Here is a 15,802-nt window from a genome sequence, read left to right on the forward strand (position 1 = left end):
GTAGAGAGTCTTGTAAACAAAAAAAACGTTATATGAATATATATCTAAATCTCAATCGTTAAAGAGCTACAATTATTGATAATCCTATGGGTGAAAATAATCTCCTTCAGTCTTACGTATGTCAGATGTCATCACTATTTTAATATTTCAGATCGGAAAAAAAAACGTATATCGGGTAATAATTGTCCTTTTTCATTCATTATAAAAAAAAAAACCATAGAAGTTGCAGCCTGGTTTATAAATTCAGAAATATATATCTCTCTTTATCAAGAATCAGAAATTGTTATTTATACTAACAGATTAAACAATCTTTGAGGAAGAACAAAATATAATTTATTTATGTTGACTGTTAATCTGTTCGTCACCTGTGCTGGCTTCATACCTCTGGCAATGCTAAGCTTCGGTACGCCCTACTATTTTAGAGTCTGGTAAATATTTATGGATCAACCATATATGCCTTTTTTTTTACATGTCAGATTTTATACAATTTTTCAATATTCATAGGTTTTTTACTTCCTATAGTCCAAAAACGATCTTTTGGGCAAAAATTATGCTAATCTTAGGGGGAAATACACAAACATACTATTTTATCAGCAATATAGTGGGTGAAATAGCACTTTTTTTTTTTAAATATTTAAAAATCAACCTTATTGACATTTTTATACAATCACTTGCTCACTAAAGGACTAAATAAAAAATTAGGACAGAGCACAAACTAAATTATTAATTTTTTTTCAGGATATTGTGATAAGTGCATGAAACTTACAAAGACCATTAAAAAAATTTAAAAATATAATCAATTAAGAAAAAGGTCCCCCCCGCCGGAAGTGCATAGTTTTTGTATTAAAAAAATTTCATTTTTTTTTTTTGTTTAATTCAAAAAGTTTAAAAAAAATAAATAGAAAACAATTGAAAAAAATACTATAACTGAGAAAATCGAATTATACAATAAAAAAGATTTACTGCTAGCACCACCACTTCCACCGCTCCCGTCGCCACCACCACCACAGCTACTATCCCCACCACCACCATCACCGCTCCCACCACAGCCACTATCGCCGCCACAACCACCACCGTTGCCGCCACCACAGCCACTATCACCACTACAACAGCCACCACTATCGCTGCCACAGCCACTATCACCACTACAACAGCCACCACAACAACTACTATCGCCGCCACAACAGCCACCACAACAACCACTATCGTCGCCACCACAGCCACTATCACCGCTACAACAGCCACCACTATCGCTGCCACTACAACAGCCATCATCGCCGTCACTATCATCACCACCACCCCCACTACAGCCATCACCATATAAAAAAAAGAGAGGACGGCCACCAAAGAATACAACACAACCAAGACAACAGAAGAAAAAATTACTGAGACGACCCAAAAGAAGTTCCCTACGATCTCAAGAACCACCCCCTCAAGAAGAACTTCAAAACAACCCTACTAATAATACAATTCAAAAATTTTCTCCTTTTGAAAATTATGTTTACATAACCAAAAAAATACTCCCTATTAACACAATATTAACACAACCCTCCACTGGAAATTACCCTTATTTTCAAAACACCATCCCCTTTACAAACCCAAACACAAATCAAAACATCCCCTCCACTGTTCAAAATATCCCAACTGAAAATCACTTAGAAATTCAAAATAATCACTTCAAAATTTTCCCTCGACAGTTATTTTTATTTTCAAAATCAACCCGGTGAAAATCATTTTGAAAACACACAAAATACAACACAATACACCCCCTCCATCGGAAACCACACATATACCCTCCCCTTTCCAAATGAAAGTATCCCCTCCACTAGATATTCAAATGTTCAAAATTGTGAAAATAATCTTTTAAATTCAGCGGTTCAAAATTCTTCCTATTTATCAGATACAAGTCAATATTCTGATAGTTTATATGATTTGATAAAATCTTTAGATATTTAACTAAATATTGTTAAATTTAATCTTTTTTAGCTTTTTTGGAAGAAGGGAAAAAAGTAGTTATTATTCAAACATTTGAGTGTTTTTCTACATTAGATTATATAAGAAGACCGTTCTGTAACTAAATTACTATTATTATACTCTTCATCTAAAGCTTGCCAAATACTAATTTGGTTTGCTTATCGGCATGGTATTAATAGTAAAAAAATCTCAATTAATCCCACTGGCATAATAGTACCATCAGGTAAATTTGAGCCCTGTGGTATCTCAAAATTTTTCAGTCTATTCTTTTGAAAAGGGGCGCCCTAACATATTAGCAACACTATGATCAAGTATTTTTAGCACTGAGTTTGGTTTGGATTTAGATATGTTTTCAATGATGAATGATCAAAGCAGACCATCAACATCAAAGGAACCTTCAGGAAAGAAAAGAATTAGACAATCAGAAGAGGAAAAGAATGGTCCTCCTGAAGCTGATAAATAAAAAAAAGAGGCTATCGGAAGAAAATGAAGGTTCTTCATCTGATTGTTCTGTCTCTTCCACCTCTTCTTCTTCTTCTTCTTCTTCAGATGACACTCGAGTAAAAAATAACATTCTGTTTAGATTATTATATAAATTGTTAAAGAACGCAAAATTGAAGAAAAAACGAATGAAAAAGGTTTATAAAAGAATAAGAAAAAGGAAAAGAGAAGAAAAAAAAACTAATAAGGTACTCTAGTATAAAACTAACAATTGGCTCTCAAAAATACTAAACATCCCTAGGAGAGCAATAGTTCTTTTATCAGGATTTTATGAATATCAGTAATGTATTTTCTCATTTCCAATAGATTTTATTGTTTTTCTTTCTATAATTTTTTTGTTTCCTGCTCACCAGGGTCTTATGGTTTTTCTCATTTCTGCTTTTTTTCTGTATATATATAAAAAAAAAAACTATTGTCCTCCATATTATTTTATAACCACATATATTATCAATATTTTTTTCTTGGCTTATTTTATTTCTTTTTATCTACTAAATCTTCATTATTTTTCAACAACTTCTGAATTATTCTATCTTCTATCATAATCAAAACATATACTTATTTTTTTCCATTTAGCAAATACAGATGAATGTTATATAATATGTTTAGTTTTATATATTTCGATATTTTAGATAAATATATGCCTTTTTAGATTATCAGGGCTGATTTCCCTTCTCACAGTGGTAGCTCAGTGTCTCCATAGTTTCTCTACTAAGAGTGATTTTCCCAATTCTAACATTCAAAAATATGTCATATATTATATAGATGGAGCAGTTTATTTTTTAATTTTTAGTATCTTAGACTGCTATATAATATACCATTTGTATTTTTTACCATTTATATGATTTTATAATATTAAAAAAGAAGTTAAGATGGTTAAGGAGCTTGGTTTCTATGATATTCTCGGAGTGAAACCCAGCATTACCTCAGATGAGCTTAAAAATACTTATCGTAAATTGGCTCTGAAATATCATCCTGATAAAAATCCCAATGAAGGAAATGTTCAAATTAATTTCACAAGCGTATAAGACATTAAGTAATCCAGAGAAGCGAAGGGTTTATGATCAAAGTGGAGAACAATCATTAAAAGGGAGTGGATCTGAGATTTTTAGATCATCTATGGATATCTCCAATTTCTTCTTTTAAAATTCTTTGTACTTAGTTTTTAAAACCAGACACCTTTTTCAAATCATATTTCTGTATATAAAAATAATAGACTACTTGTGATTATTGAAAGGAAAAATTTAAATACATAAATATGAAGTCGGCCCTTCTAACCCTTTAGTGGACAATTAACCACCAACCAGATAGATAGGTCAGCAAGGGTTGAAATTTCTCTTCATCTCTGGGTTATATACAACCATCTGGTCATACATCTTTGTCTAAATTGTATGGTGAAGTATTCGTTTGTTTCTTTACTATATACCTCCTCTCTTCGCACCTTAGGTGAAAAGTTGTATGAATACATTCATCTTGGTAAAGTCTGGCCTTTCGACCTCGTCTCCTCTCCGTTCACTCTTGAATTGAAAAGATCTCCGATCGCACAGCTGGGAAACCTTGACGGCCATCTGAGAGACGACCAGACTGACATTCTTTGAGTCTAAGAGAATCTTATCCATAACATTCTTGTATCGTTTTGTCTTCGACCCTATAGAAAGGGTATTATTTTAGATATTTTAAAATAAATAGTATATATATATTTTTTATTTTTAAAGGATAAATTATAATGGAGGAATCTGATATAGAATTACTTGTTCCCTCTATTACAGAAAAAGAGGGGTGTGATATAGATATAGAATCACTTATTCCCTCTATTTTAAACCATGAAGAAGATTTTGATAATATAGATTTACTTATTCCTTCTATTGTAAACCATGAAGAAGATTTCGATGATATAGAATCCTTGATTTCATCTATTACTAAAGAAGATTTTAATGATATAGAACCCTTACCTATATATAGGTCCGTAACTCCAGTTTGGGAAATGTACAAAGAAATTAAGATGGAAATTTTTCAGACAAATGATAGAAATATGTTTCTCACCCTTCTCTGTAAAACATCTTTTTAATTTTCTTTGGAAATTAAACGTTAAAGATTTTAGATCTATATCTGAATATTTGCCTCCATTTAAAGAATTATATGAAGGGATAAAAATTGTTTTTTTTGCTAAAGACTTAAAGATGAATGATATTTATTGGTCAGAGTTAACAAAGTTGGATATATTAATAAATCGATTTAAGCGAGGATCTGAGATAAATATGAGTAGTGGTAGAACAAACAACGAAAAGAAAATTTGAGTTAAATATAGCAACTTCAATAAATGTTGCCATAGTTCCTTTTATTAGTTTTATTTTTGCACTTCACTGGGGTAGGAGCAGTGGTAAATTTCTTTTTTGGGAAATAAATCAGAGAAAACCAAAAAAATATGCAAAGATGTTGTCAGGAAAAATTACTAAAATAGGAGTTGTAAAACAAGTGAGGGTTACCGAAATAAAATTAACTAATGGTATTATAACATTGTTTACAATGTGGTCGTTTGAAAATAAACCATTATTCGGTTTACGAGATAAAAAAATATACTATTGAAGATCTTAATCAACTAAAAGATATAAAGTCTTTGGTGAAAATTTATTAACTGACTATGAAATCAAAGAATGTGAGTATCAAAGCATTGTTCAGCTCCCTGAGTTTAATATCTGTAGTTCACATTGGAAGCGAGGCATGGACATTGCAAGAGGGGAACAAGTCAAGAGTGAGAGCAGTGGAAATGAGTTACTTGAGAGGAGCATGTGGAGTGACGTGGAGGGACAGGTTGACGAATGAAGAAGTGAAGGAACGTTGTGGGGTAGATGTGGATGTGGTTGAAAAGATTAGGAGAAATACACTGAGGTGGTTTGGACATGTGGAGAGAATGGAGAATGAAAGACTGACTAAGAGGGTGTATGTAGGTGAGGTGGAGGGAGGGAGAGGGAGGAGTAGACCGAGGATGAGGTGGAGGGATGGAGTTGAGAGGTATATGAGGGAGGGGGGGTGAGTTGGGGGGAGGGGAGTCAAATGGTGGGTGACAGTGACTTGGAGGCGTTTTGTTTGCGGCCACACTTTGCGGGATTAGGGCGTCGGGCTATAGATAGATAGATAGATAGATAGATAGTTCACATTGCTTAAATACACCTTATCATTTAAGGGAAAGAGATTTTATGTCTAGATATGTTGATGAAGGAGTTATAATCTTAAATAAAATTTATTCAATAAATAAATTTAAATTGATGCCAAAGTCAACTATCAATGTCTATGAAAATGTAAGAATATTTACTGTTAATGAACCTTTCATTATATCAGTTAAAAATAATGATAATCTGATCTTTGTAGCTGAAATAACAGAACCTTTATGGACAAATCCTGAAAATGGTATAGGTTAGATAGGTGGGCTGAAATTGATTTTCGCCTCAGAGTTATATACAACTATCCAGTCGCCTCTGTCTTAGTTGCATAATGTAGTAGTAGAAGTGCTTGTTTCTTTTTATACAATAAAATTATTCAACCAAAAAGTCTCTTACATTCGAATCTTAATTTCTTGTTGTTGAATAGTATAGTAGAATTAGTTTCTTTCTTTATAATAAAAAATAACTATTTCATTTCCAATGTTATTGGAATATAGGAAGTTTGGGCTGGGGTGATTATGAAGATTTCTCTTTAGCAGAGCAACAACAGAGATCCCGTCCTAACCTTCTGTAGCAATTTGAACTTAAGGTTCAAATATTGTTAAACATTTACTGTACACCATAAAACTAAGACAAACAATATTATATATTTTGGTTCTTATAACAACATTTTAATTAAAACAATACAAAAATGGGGAACAGGAAAGGGGCAACGAGGGTATATAAACCCTCCCCCCAAGTAACATTAGAAAAGATGAAGAAAACTGAAACATCTGTCGGAGTACAAGAGAGAAGAGGAGTCCCTATTAGAAAAAGAGAAGGACTTGAATAAATCCATTATTATAGAAGCTCTCAAGAATGATAAAGGGAATACATGCATCTCCTTTTTCACTTTCAACTATATCCTTGATACTGTATGGCTCTTAGATGAAGGGGTTGAAGCCATATCTAATTTTATGTCTTATTATTCTGAGTTATACAAGATTGGAAAGATAAATGTGGGTATATTTCTTGCTAAAGATTTGAAGATGAAAGAAAAATCTTATTTATCTAAGTTAAAGAAAGAGAAATATATATCAGTTGGTCGGTTTGAGCGAGGAGATGAGGAAAATCTAAGAGAATTAATAGAAGAGATGATGAAGGAGACTTTCGGTGGTAGTTATCGGTTAGAATCATCCCCCTCACCAAATGTGGCTTTAGTTGCCTGTATTGGTCTCAGTATAAACCTCCGCTGGACGATGGAAATGGACGATGCTGGTTCTAAACCCTTTTGGGGTGTGGATAAAAAAAAAAAAAAAAAAAGGCTAAGATGTTTTCAGGTACTCTTAATAAAATTGGGTCAAAAGATGGTATAAAATTTTTTGAAATAAATACACAAGATAATAGTGTGGTGACAGTATTCATATGTTCGAACAAAGAATCCTTCTTCACTGAACGAAATGAAGAATTTACTAGCGATGACCTAAACTATTTAAAAAGGATGGTCTTTGATAAAAATTTGTTAGAAAATTACGAAGTTAGGAAATATAATGATTTTCATGAACTTTTTCTTCCAAAGGTTAAAATAAAGAAATCACATCGCTTGGATGTACCTTCTTATATGAGGAAAAATAGTCAAAATATATTGGAGGTGTACATCTGAGTAAAATTCATTTGGAAAATAAATTTGAGATGGATGAAAAAGGAGTTAGTCTTGAAGCGATTGGTGAGGGCCTTTATTGTGATGGGATTGTACCAAGACTTATCGTAAATGAACCTTTTATTGTGTGTTTGAGAAATAAATGTGGATTAATGTCAGTAGGTATAGTAACAGAACCCATTTGGGAATGAGATAATAAGAAATGCTATAATATTTTATAGGATCTAAATTGATTAAATATTTTTATTAAAATATAGAAAGTTTTATTTTTAAATATAAAAAAAAATAAAGGTAATATCTATATTTTTATTTACTTTATACATTGAGGCCAGCAATCTCTATAAAAGACCCTCTTCACTCAACAGATAGTTACTCATCATGGATCTCACCGTTGGGAGAGATGAGGGATCTCAACCTTCCACTAAAATCATTCTAAAGAGAAAAAGAGAGATTTCTTTGAAAAAGAAAGAAAGAAAGAAAAAGAGGTTTTATATAGTGTCAACACAAGCTACCCCACAAGACACTAAGATAACTGAGGCATCTATTGTGCCGACAGAGGAGTCGGCTGCTGTATCAACGGAAGCCATTGAAGAACATTCTTCTATAGTTGAAGAGGTATCGGCTACCTCAGCAGGAGCCAAGAAGGATTCTACCCCACCAGACATTATTGAAGACCAAAATAAAATTGTGTCGACAGAAGCCACTGAAGAGGAATCGGTTGCATCAGAAGGAGCCGAGAAGGATTCTACTCCACCAAAGCCGATTGAAGAGGAATCGATTGCATCAGCAGGAGCCGAGAAAGATTCTACACTATCAGACATTGAGATAATTGAAATATATGTAAACCCAAATGATTTTCCATCAGCAGAAGTTAAGACCTCACAAGATGTTGAAGAAGTTTTCCGTGGGAAATCTGCAGTGTTTTAAAAGGAATCATCATTTTTCACCATTAACTGAGAAAAAAAAACAATGGTAGTCATAGAAAAAAAAGAACCAGTGAAGAGAATAAGAATGAGAATATAGAAAAAAAAAGATATTCATTAACCTTTTAGTGGACAACCAATCACCAACCAGATAGATAGATCAGCAAGGGTTGATGTTTTATATCTTAGAATTTTTTATTTCAATTTAATACCAATAGAGTAAAAAAAAAAATTTTTTTAATGTTTTAAAATAGTATATATTTTTTTATTTTCAAATAGTGAATTATAATGGAGGAATCTAATTTAGAATTACTTATTCCCTCTATCACAGAAAAAGAGGGATGCAATATAGATATTGATTCACTTATTCTTTCTCTTACGGATGATGAAGAAGGATTTGATGATACTTTAATTTCATCATCTATTACAGAAGAAGAATTTAATAATATAAAATCATTCATACCTTCTATCAATAGATTTAAGCGAGGATCTAAAAAAAAAGTATGAGTAATGGTACAAAAAATGAAAAGATTTTTTTGATTTTAATATATTAACTTCATTAAATGTTGCCATGGTTTCTTTTATTAGTTTTATATTTGCACTTCTTTGGGGTAGGAGCGGTGGTAAATTTGTGAGGGTTATTGAAATAAAATTAGATATTATAATATTATTTACAATGTGGTCGTTTAAAAACAAATCCTTATTCGGTTTAAGAGATGAAATATATACTATTGAGGATGTTAATCAACTAAAAAATATAGTCTTTGGTGAATGTTTATTAACCAAGTATAAAAGCTGTCAAAGTATCATTTAGTTTTCTGAGTTTAATATCTATAGTTCACATTGCTTAAATACACCTGATCATTTAAGGGTAAGAAATTTTGTCTAAATATGTTGATGAAGGAGTTATAAGGTTAAATAAAATTTAAATTGATTTCAAAGTCAACTACAAATAATACCTATATTTACTATTAATGAGCCTTTCATTATATCTATTAAAAATATAGTCTAATCGACCTTTATGGGCAAACCCTAAAGATATAACAGGTAATCGACGGTAAACTAGATAGATAGATAGATTAGCAAGAATTTAAATTGTTTTTTATCTCAAAATTATATAAAACTGTCTTGTCACCATTTTTTTAGTTGCAAAGAGTAGAGTATTTGTTTTTCATTTTTACAATAAAAATATTCAACCAAAAGAGTTCTTTCATTTGAACCTTAATTTCTCAACCTCGAGAATATAAAGGAGCATTGTGGTGTGGAATGGTGGTAGGTGTGATGGTTGTGGTAATTGTGGTTAAAATAATGGTGGTAGCAGAGGTGGTTGTGGTGATAGTGACTACTATGATGGCTTGTGGTAATAATGATATGTGTAGTGGTTGTTATGATGAGGGTAGTTAGAGCCTTGCTCTGGAAATTATTTTTCCCACTTTCTAATGCTGTGCTGAAGTGTAGTTTAAAAAAAAAAGTTACATCTGTTCCTTATCATAATACCACTTTAATATTTTTTCTTATATAGTTTGTTTACAAACATTCACAGATAAAATAGGCGCAGCATGTGAGAGGGTGTGTGGGGTGAAGAAAAAGGCATAAGGGGGTGCAAGGAATAGCATGGTGGAATGAAGAGGTGAGACAGCACTGAAGAAGAAAGCATATAATGAAGGGCTGTGGAAGAAGTTGAGCGGTGGAAAAGAGAGTTATATGTAGAGAAGAAGAGACGGGTGAAAAGATTAGTGAGAGAATAAGAGGAGAGTGGATGAGGAATTTGAGTGTGAAGTGGAGGGACTTTAAAATATTCTGGAAAGAAGTGAAGAGAGTAAGGTAGGGTGGCAGTGAAGGTAGTAGGGGAGAGAAAGATAAGAATGGTATATTACGAGTGGAGAAGGGAGAAAAAGTGAGCGGATGGAAAGAACATTTTAGAGAATTGTTGAACAAAGAGAATGGAAGTAACGCGAATATAAATGGTTGGGGAATGGCTGGGAGAAGGAGGGAGGTAAGAAGACAGCAAGAAATCAGTAGGATAGAAGTAGTGGAAGCAATGAAGAAAGTCAAATTAGGGAAAGCCCCAGGAATTGATAGTGTGGAGATAATTGTAGAATTGATGTGGAAGATGTGCAGATTGGAATGGGAGGAAGCTGAAGTCCCGGAAGATTGGAAGTCAGGTATAATTATTCCCTTGTACAAAGGGAAAGGGGGGGGAAGAAGTGTGCGGTAATCATAGGGGCATCTGTCTTCTTGGCGTAATAGGAAACTTATTGACAGAGTTAGGGAAATAACGGAGGAATTAGTTGGAGAAGAACAGGGAGGTTTTAGGAAGGAAAGAGGTTGTGTAGATCAGATATTTATTCTTGAATCCTTAGTGGAAAAAGCTTCTAGAGAAGGGAAAAAAGTTGTTTGCAGCCTTCATAGATTTGGAGAAAGCATATGACATATTTCAGAGTCTATGGTTGGGTTGCCTGCCTGCCTGTCTATGAGGTCGAAGACCAAACGATACAAGAACATTAAATGTTCCCTGGAGAATTCTCTTAGATTAGGAGAATATCAGTTCTCTCTTCGAGAAGAAGAAAAAGAAGGTGTATCGGCGGGGTCTTCCTCATTACTCTGCGAAGAGTGATATTCACAACATCCAAACTCCCAGTAGTAGTACACCGACGGGTCCAATCGGTGAAACCTTTTTGAATAGACTGTGGCCAACTTCGTTCAGAAACCGTTTCTAGATTCTGCAAAGACAATAACTCTAATCCTATGAATTAAGGTCTTTTGGCTGAATATTTTTATTGTGAAGAAAAAACACAAATACCGCACCATGTAATTTAGATAAAGGTGTAGCCGTACAACCAGATAGTCGTATATAACCCTGAGATAAAGAAAAATTTCAGTACTTGCTGATCTATCTATCTGGTTGGCGGTTGGTTGCCCACTAAAGGCTTACTAAGAAATATAGTAGGCTGTGGGAGTGATCTCATTGTACTTTTCGAAGACATCAAATCTAAATTTATTTTTTTTAATAGATATTTTTATTTTTCATTTCTATAATTCAAATCAATTAAAATGGAAATTTTGGATTCAGATTATTTTACATTTTTTTTTATTATTTTGATAATAATAATTACAATTACAATTGCTGTCAACTACAAATATGATAATTCAATATAAATTTTCTTTTTATAGGATCTATGTAAAGTAAAAATTTAAAACACCTTTCATGATATTTTGATGAAAAGTTCTTGCTTCTAATTTAACCAAGAAAGGAGTCATCTAATACCTATTTTTTTTATTAACAGATTTAACATAATCTAAATTCACTTCATAAAAACATTGAAGAGGAAGCACTGGTTTGAAGGATATATTGGACTATGGATCTTTTTGAAAAGGAACAAAATAAATTTCAATAATCTGGTGACATTGAGAGGAACGAAGATTTTCTAGGGGTGGTTAACAAAAAGAAAAATTTTTCGTATGAAGAGCAGCTAGCCTGGTGACGCGCTTGGGTACCTAAAGTAACCCCCCCCCCAGTGGATCATTTGGAACAACTTCTGACTGACAGTTGTGGTGCAGGAGTGATTCGACCGACCGTGCCTTTTATAGAGGAGGGAGGAGCCAAATCACACCACCAGACCTGTAGAGATGGAAGATTATATCAAGATCAAAGAGGAATCTCTGGAAAAGGCGGAAGATGGGAAAAGGGATTCGGCCATTTATAATGAGAGTTCAGACCAGAAAAAGTGTTATATTTTCACCTGTGATGAATGTAATCTTTTTTTTTACTAACAAATCCTTATGGCAAGATCATATGAATACCCATTTTGGTACAATTTTATACTTGCTGCTGAAAAAGAAATGTCAATAAATAACCTGAAAAATATCTGGGGTTATTCTGCTAGTAAATAAATAGGAATTTTTATGATATTTTAGATTTCTTCTTATTTAAAAAAAATAAATAAAAAATTTTTTATTTTCTTTTTCAACAGATAAGAGAAAACTATAAAAATAGCCTAGAAAGGTGTGTACCTTATTTATTCTGAAGAATTTTTAATAATTGAAACAACTATCTTTTCTTTATATTTAAAATTAATGAACATGGAAGATTCTCTGGAACAGGCCAGTGGGAGTGATATCCAAGAAGAACCTCTGGATTTCAGTAGAAAAAAAAACTATAGTTGTGACGAATGCGACATTTCCTTTATTGACAAGTCTTTGTTGGAAGACTTTCTCGGCTAAATCGACCCTAATAAAACAAACACATACAAAGTAAACATGGTAATACATAAACGCATTCGTATAGGAGAAAAACCGTTTACTTGTGGATACTGTAGTAAAACACATGGAAAGTCATAAACACACCCATACCGGGGAAAGGCCATTTATCTGTAAATACTGCAGTAAAATGTTCACGCAGAAAGGAAGTATGAAAATTCACGAATGCACTCATACAGGAGGAAAGCCGCTTGTCTGAATACGGTAAGAAGACTTTCTCAGATAAATCAAACCTAAGAAATCACATACGAAGAGAAAGCAGATTGCCTGGTGTTCTAACACACACATTCAAAGTAACTACTCCCCCTATATACAATCTCTACCAGACAACCTAAGCCACTTGTACCGTCCTTGCTTCAGTAGGGATAGGCCGGTCCTGCAGTGGAGAAAACTATAAAAATAACCTAAAAAGAAGTGTACTTTATTTATTCTGAAGAATTTTAAATAATTATTTGTAATAACTATTTTTTCTTTATACTTAAAATTAATAGATATGGAAGTTTCTTTAGAACAGGCCAGTGAGAGTAATATTCAAGAGGAACCCCTCGATTTCAGTACAAAAAAAAATCTATACTTGTGATGAACGCGGTATTGAAAATTCTTTGTTGGAGATTCATAAGAATACTCATTTGGGTAAAAATGTATTTAGGTGTTATAAGTTAAAAATAGAAAAGTAAAAAGTTACCGGAATACCCGGAGGTTTCTCCTAATTCTGTAGACCTAGCACTAGCCACCCATTGCCATGACAAGCCGCATAAATGCGACAAATGCGGTCGGTGCTTCAAAAAAAAGGATACACTAAAAAGACACGAAATGATACACACTAAAGAAAAACCGTTAGTCTGTGAATATTGTGAGAAGATTTTCTCACAGAAATCAAAGCTAATAAAACACAAACGCACTCATACAGGAGAAAAGCCGTTTGCTTGTAAATACTGTGAGAAGTCTTTCTCCCAAAAATGGACCCTAACAACTCATATACGCACCCATACAGGAGAAAAGCCGTTTGCTTGTGAGTACTGTGAGAAGACGTTCTCACGAAAATGGACCCTAACGACTCATATACGTACTCATACAGGAGAAAAACCTTTTACCTGTGATTATTGTAAGAGGATTTTCTCGGATAAATCGAACCTAATGACATAAACTCACTCATACGGGGGAAAAGCGGTTTGGCTGTGGACATTGTGAAAAGTTTTTCTCGGTCAATAATAGATCATATACGAACTCATACAAAAGAAAAACCATTTATCTGTAAATACTGCAGTAAAGCGTTCACTCAGAAAGGAAGTATGAAAATTCACGAATGCACCCATACAGGAGAAAATCTGTTTATCTGAGAATACTGTAAAAAAATTTCACCCGGAAAGTAACTATGAAAATACACGAACAGAAGAAAAATATGATTATGAAAATGTTATCGAGGTGGTAAAACTTCTTAAAAAAAAATACTAATGAAATATATTTTTTACTCTAAACCATATCTTCTTGCAGATGAAGATGGAGATGCTTGCATTTTTGTCAAAATGTGCTGAACCCCACAGAAAATTTCTCAACAATTGTGAAAGGGGAAGATCTAGAATCTATTCTTAACAACAAATATGGTGTTATCTTGGGAATTTTAAAATTAGTGAGTGACAACAAGGTGACAATAAGCCTTTAGTGGGCAACCAACCACCAACTAGATAGATAAAACCTCTTTATAACATGAGGTGGTGTTATTACTAAGCAATCTAAGAAGCTACAATTTTGAAAGACGTGAAAGCCATGAAACAACTTTTTGAAAAATTGGAATATGAGGTACGAGACCCCCTCTTCGATATCAATAAAAAAGAGTTTCTGGATAAATTGGAAGCTCTGAAAAATCTTGATCACACAAAACCAGTAATCATCATCTTCTACGGCAAGGGTATCGGATGATGCATCCTGCAGAGAATTGTTCGAAAAACTCAACATTGAAAACTATCCTAACTTAATTGGTCAACCCAAAGTCTTCATATTTTTCATCGATGAAGGAGATGGAGAAACACTCATCGATCAAGGAGATAAAGAAGCAGTCATTTTTCGGACCATCTGAAGACAATCCAAAGGATAAGGAAATTACTGTATTCTTTCTGATTTCAGACAAAAAGGTTAGAAAATATGGCAGATGTTTTAGAAGTGCACTTTGAAGTTCTCTATGAGAAAAACCTTTCGTAAAATGGATGAGACCCATTGCTCCTATTTTGAAGCGTTAAGACTAGGATGTAGTAAATCCCTTTATTCAGGGCTATGAAAAAAAATTAAATTATTCCAAAAAATGTTAACCTTCTATAATTTAGAATTAAAGGAAGATAAGTTATTAATGGAAATAAAAAGATAATTGGAAGTATGATGTGTCATTCCTATAGATTTTTTTTTGAATCTCCAAAATTTTTCAAAAAAAAAAATGTTTTATGTAACTTCAACTAACCAATTTATCTGGCTGGTGATTATAATTAGGTTGGTGAAATTGAAAAAATATCAGTGAGCTCTTGAAAACATTGTCTCCTTGGAGTTTTTCCCAAGATGTTGGAATTCCACCACCTTGGAATTTGGGATGTAAAAATATCTTATAAATATGGGGTGAGGAGGTATTATCTATTCACACAATTAAAGAAACCATAATATAGAATGGAAACGGTTAAAGCAACTGCACTGATTGTAAGCGATGATAACCATCCAGAAAGTTGGGAACACGCGAGTCATAAAAGAACTTCTTGAAAAAAAGGAAATTGAAGTAGGAGACCCCTTCTTCGATCTCAATGAAAAAAAGTGCCTGATAAGATCAGAGGTACAAGACCTTCTCATCCATCTCAATGAAAAAGAGCTCTTGGACAAATTGGAAGCTCTGAAAAAGGATGATATAGAAGTAATGTTAGTATTCTTCTACGACAAGGGCTTTGGTGTATTTATAGATGATGGCAAGAAGCCCTTGTAGAGAATTGTTTAAAAAAGTTGACAGCGAAAACTGGCCTTCTATGCTTTTAAATTAACCCCTTAGCGGGTAACTGGGTGTATAAGGATGTTAATAAAGTTGATTTTTGAATATTATATATTTTTTTATATATAAATACCTTTTGGTCCTATCACACCACAAAACCAGCCAGGAGCCCATACCCGGGGCTAATTTATGGCTTGGTCTTCAACTCTAAACTACCTATAGGGTTAAAAATATTTAAAAAAATAAGTTAGCCTATAATTTAGAATTAAAGGAAGATAAGTTATTACTGGAAATAAAAAGATAATTGGAAGTATGAATTTTTGAATTCCACCACCTTGGAATTTGGGATGTAGAAATATCTTACAAATATTGGGTGAGGAGATAT

Source organism: Coenobita brevimanus, chromosome 79, assembly GCF_032717465.1.
Source record: "Coenobita brevimanus isolate Jiangsu-jjx chromosome 79, ASM3271746v2, whole genome shotgun sequence".
In the NCBI taxonomy this organism is placed as follows: Eukaryota; Metazoa; Arthropoda; class Malacostraca; order Decapoda; family Coenobitidae; genus Coenobita; species Coenobita brevimanus.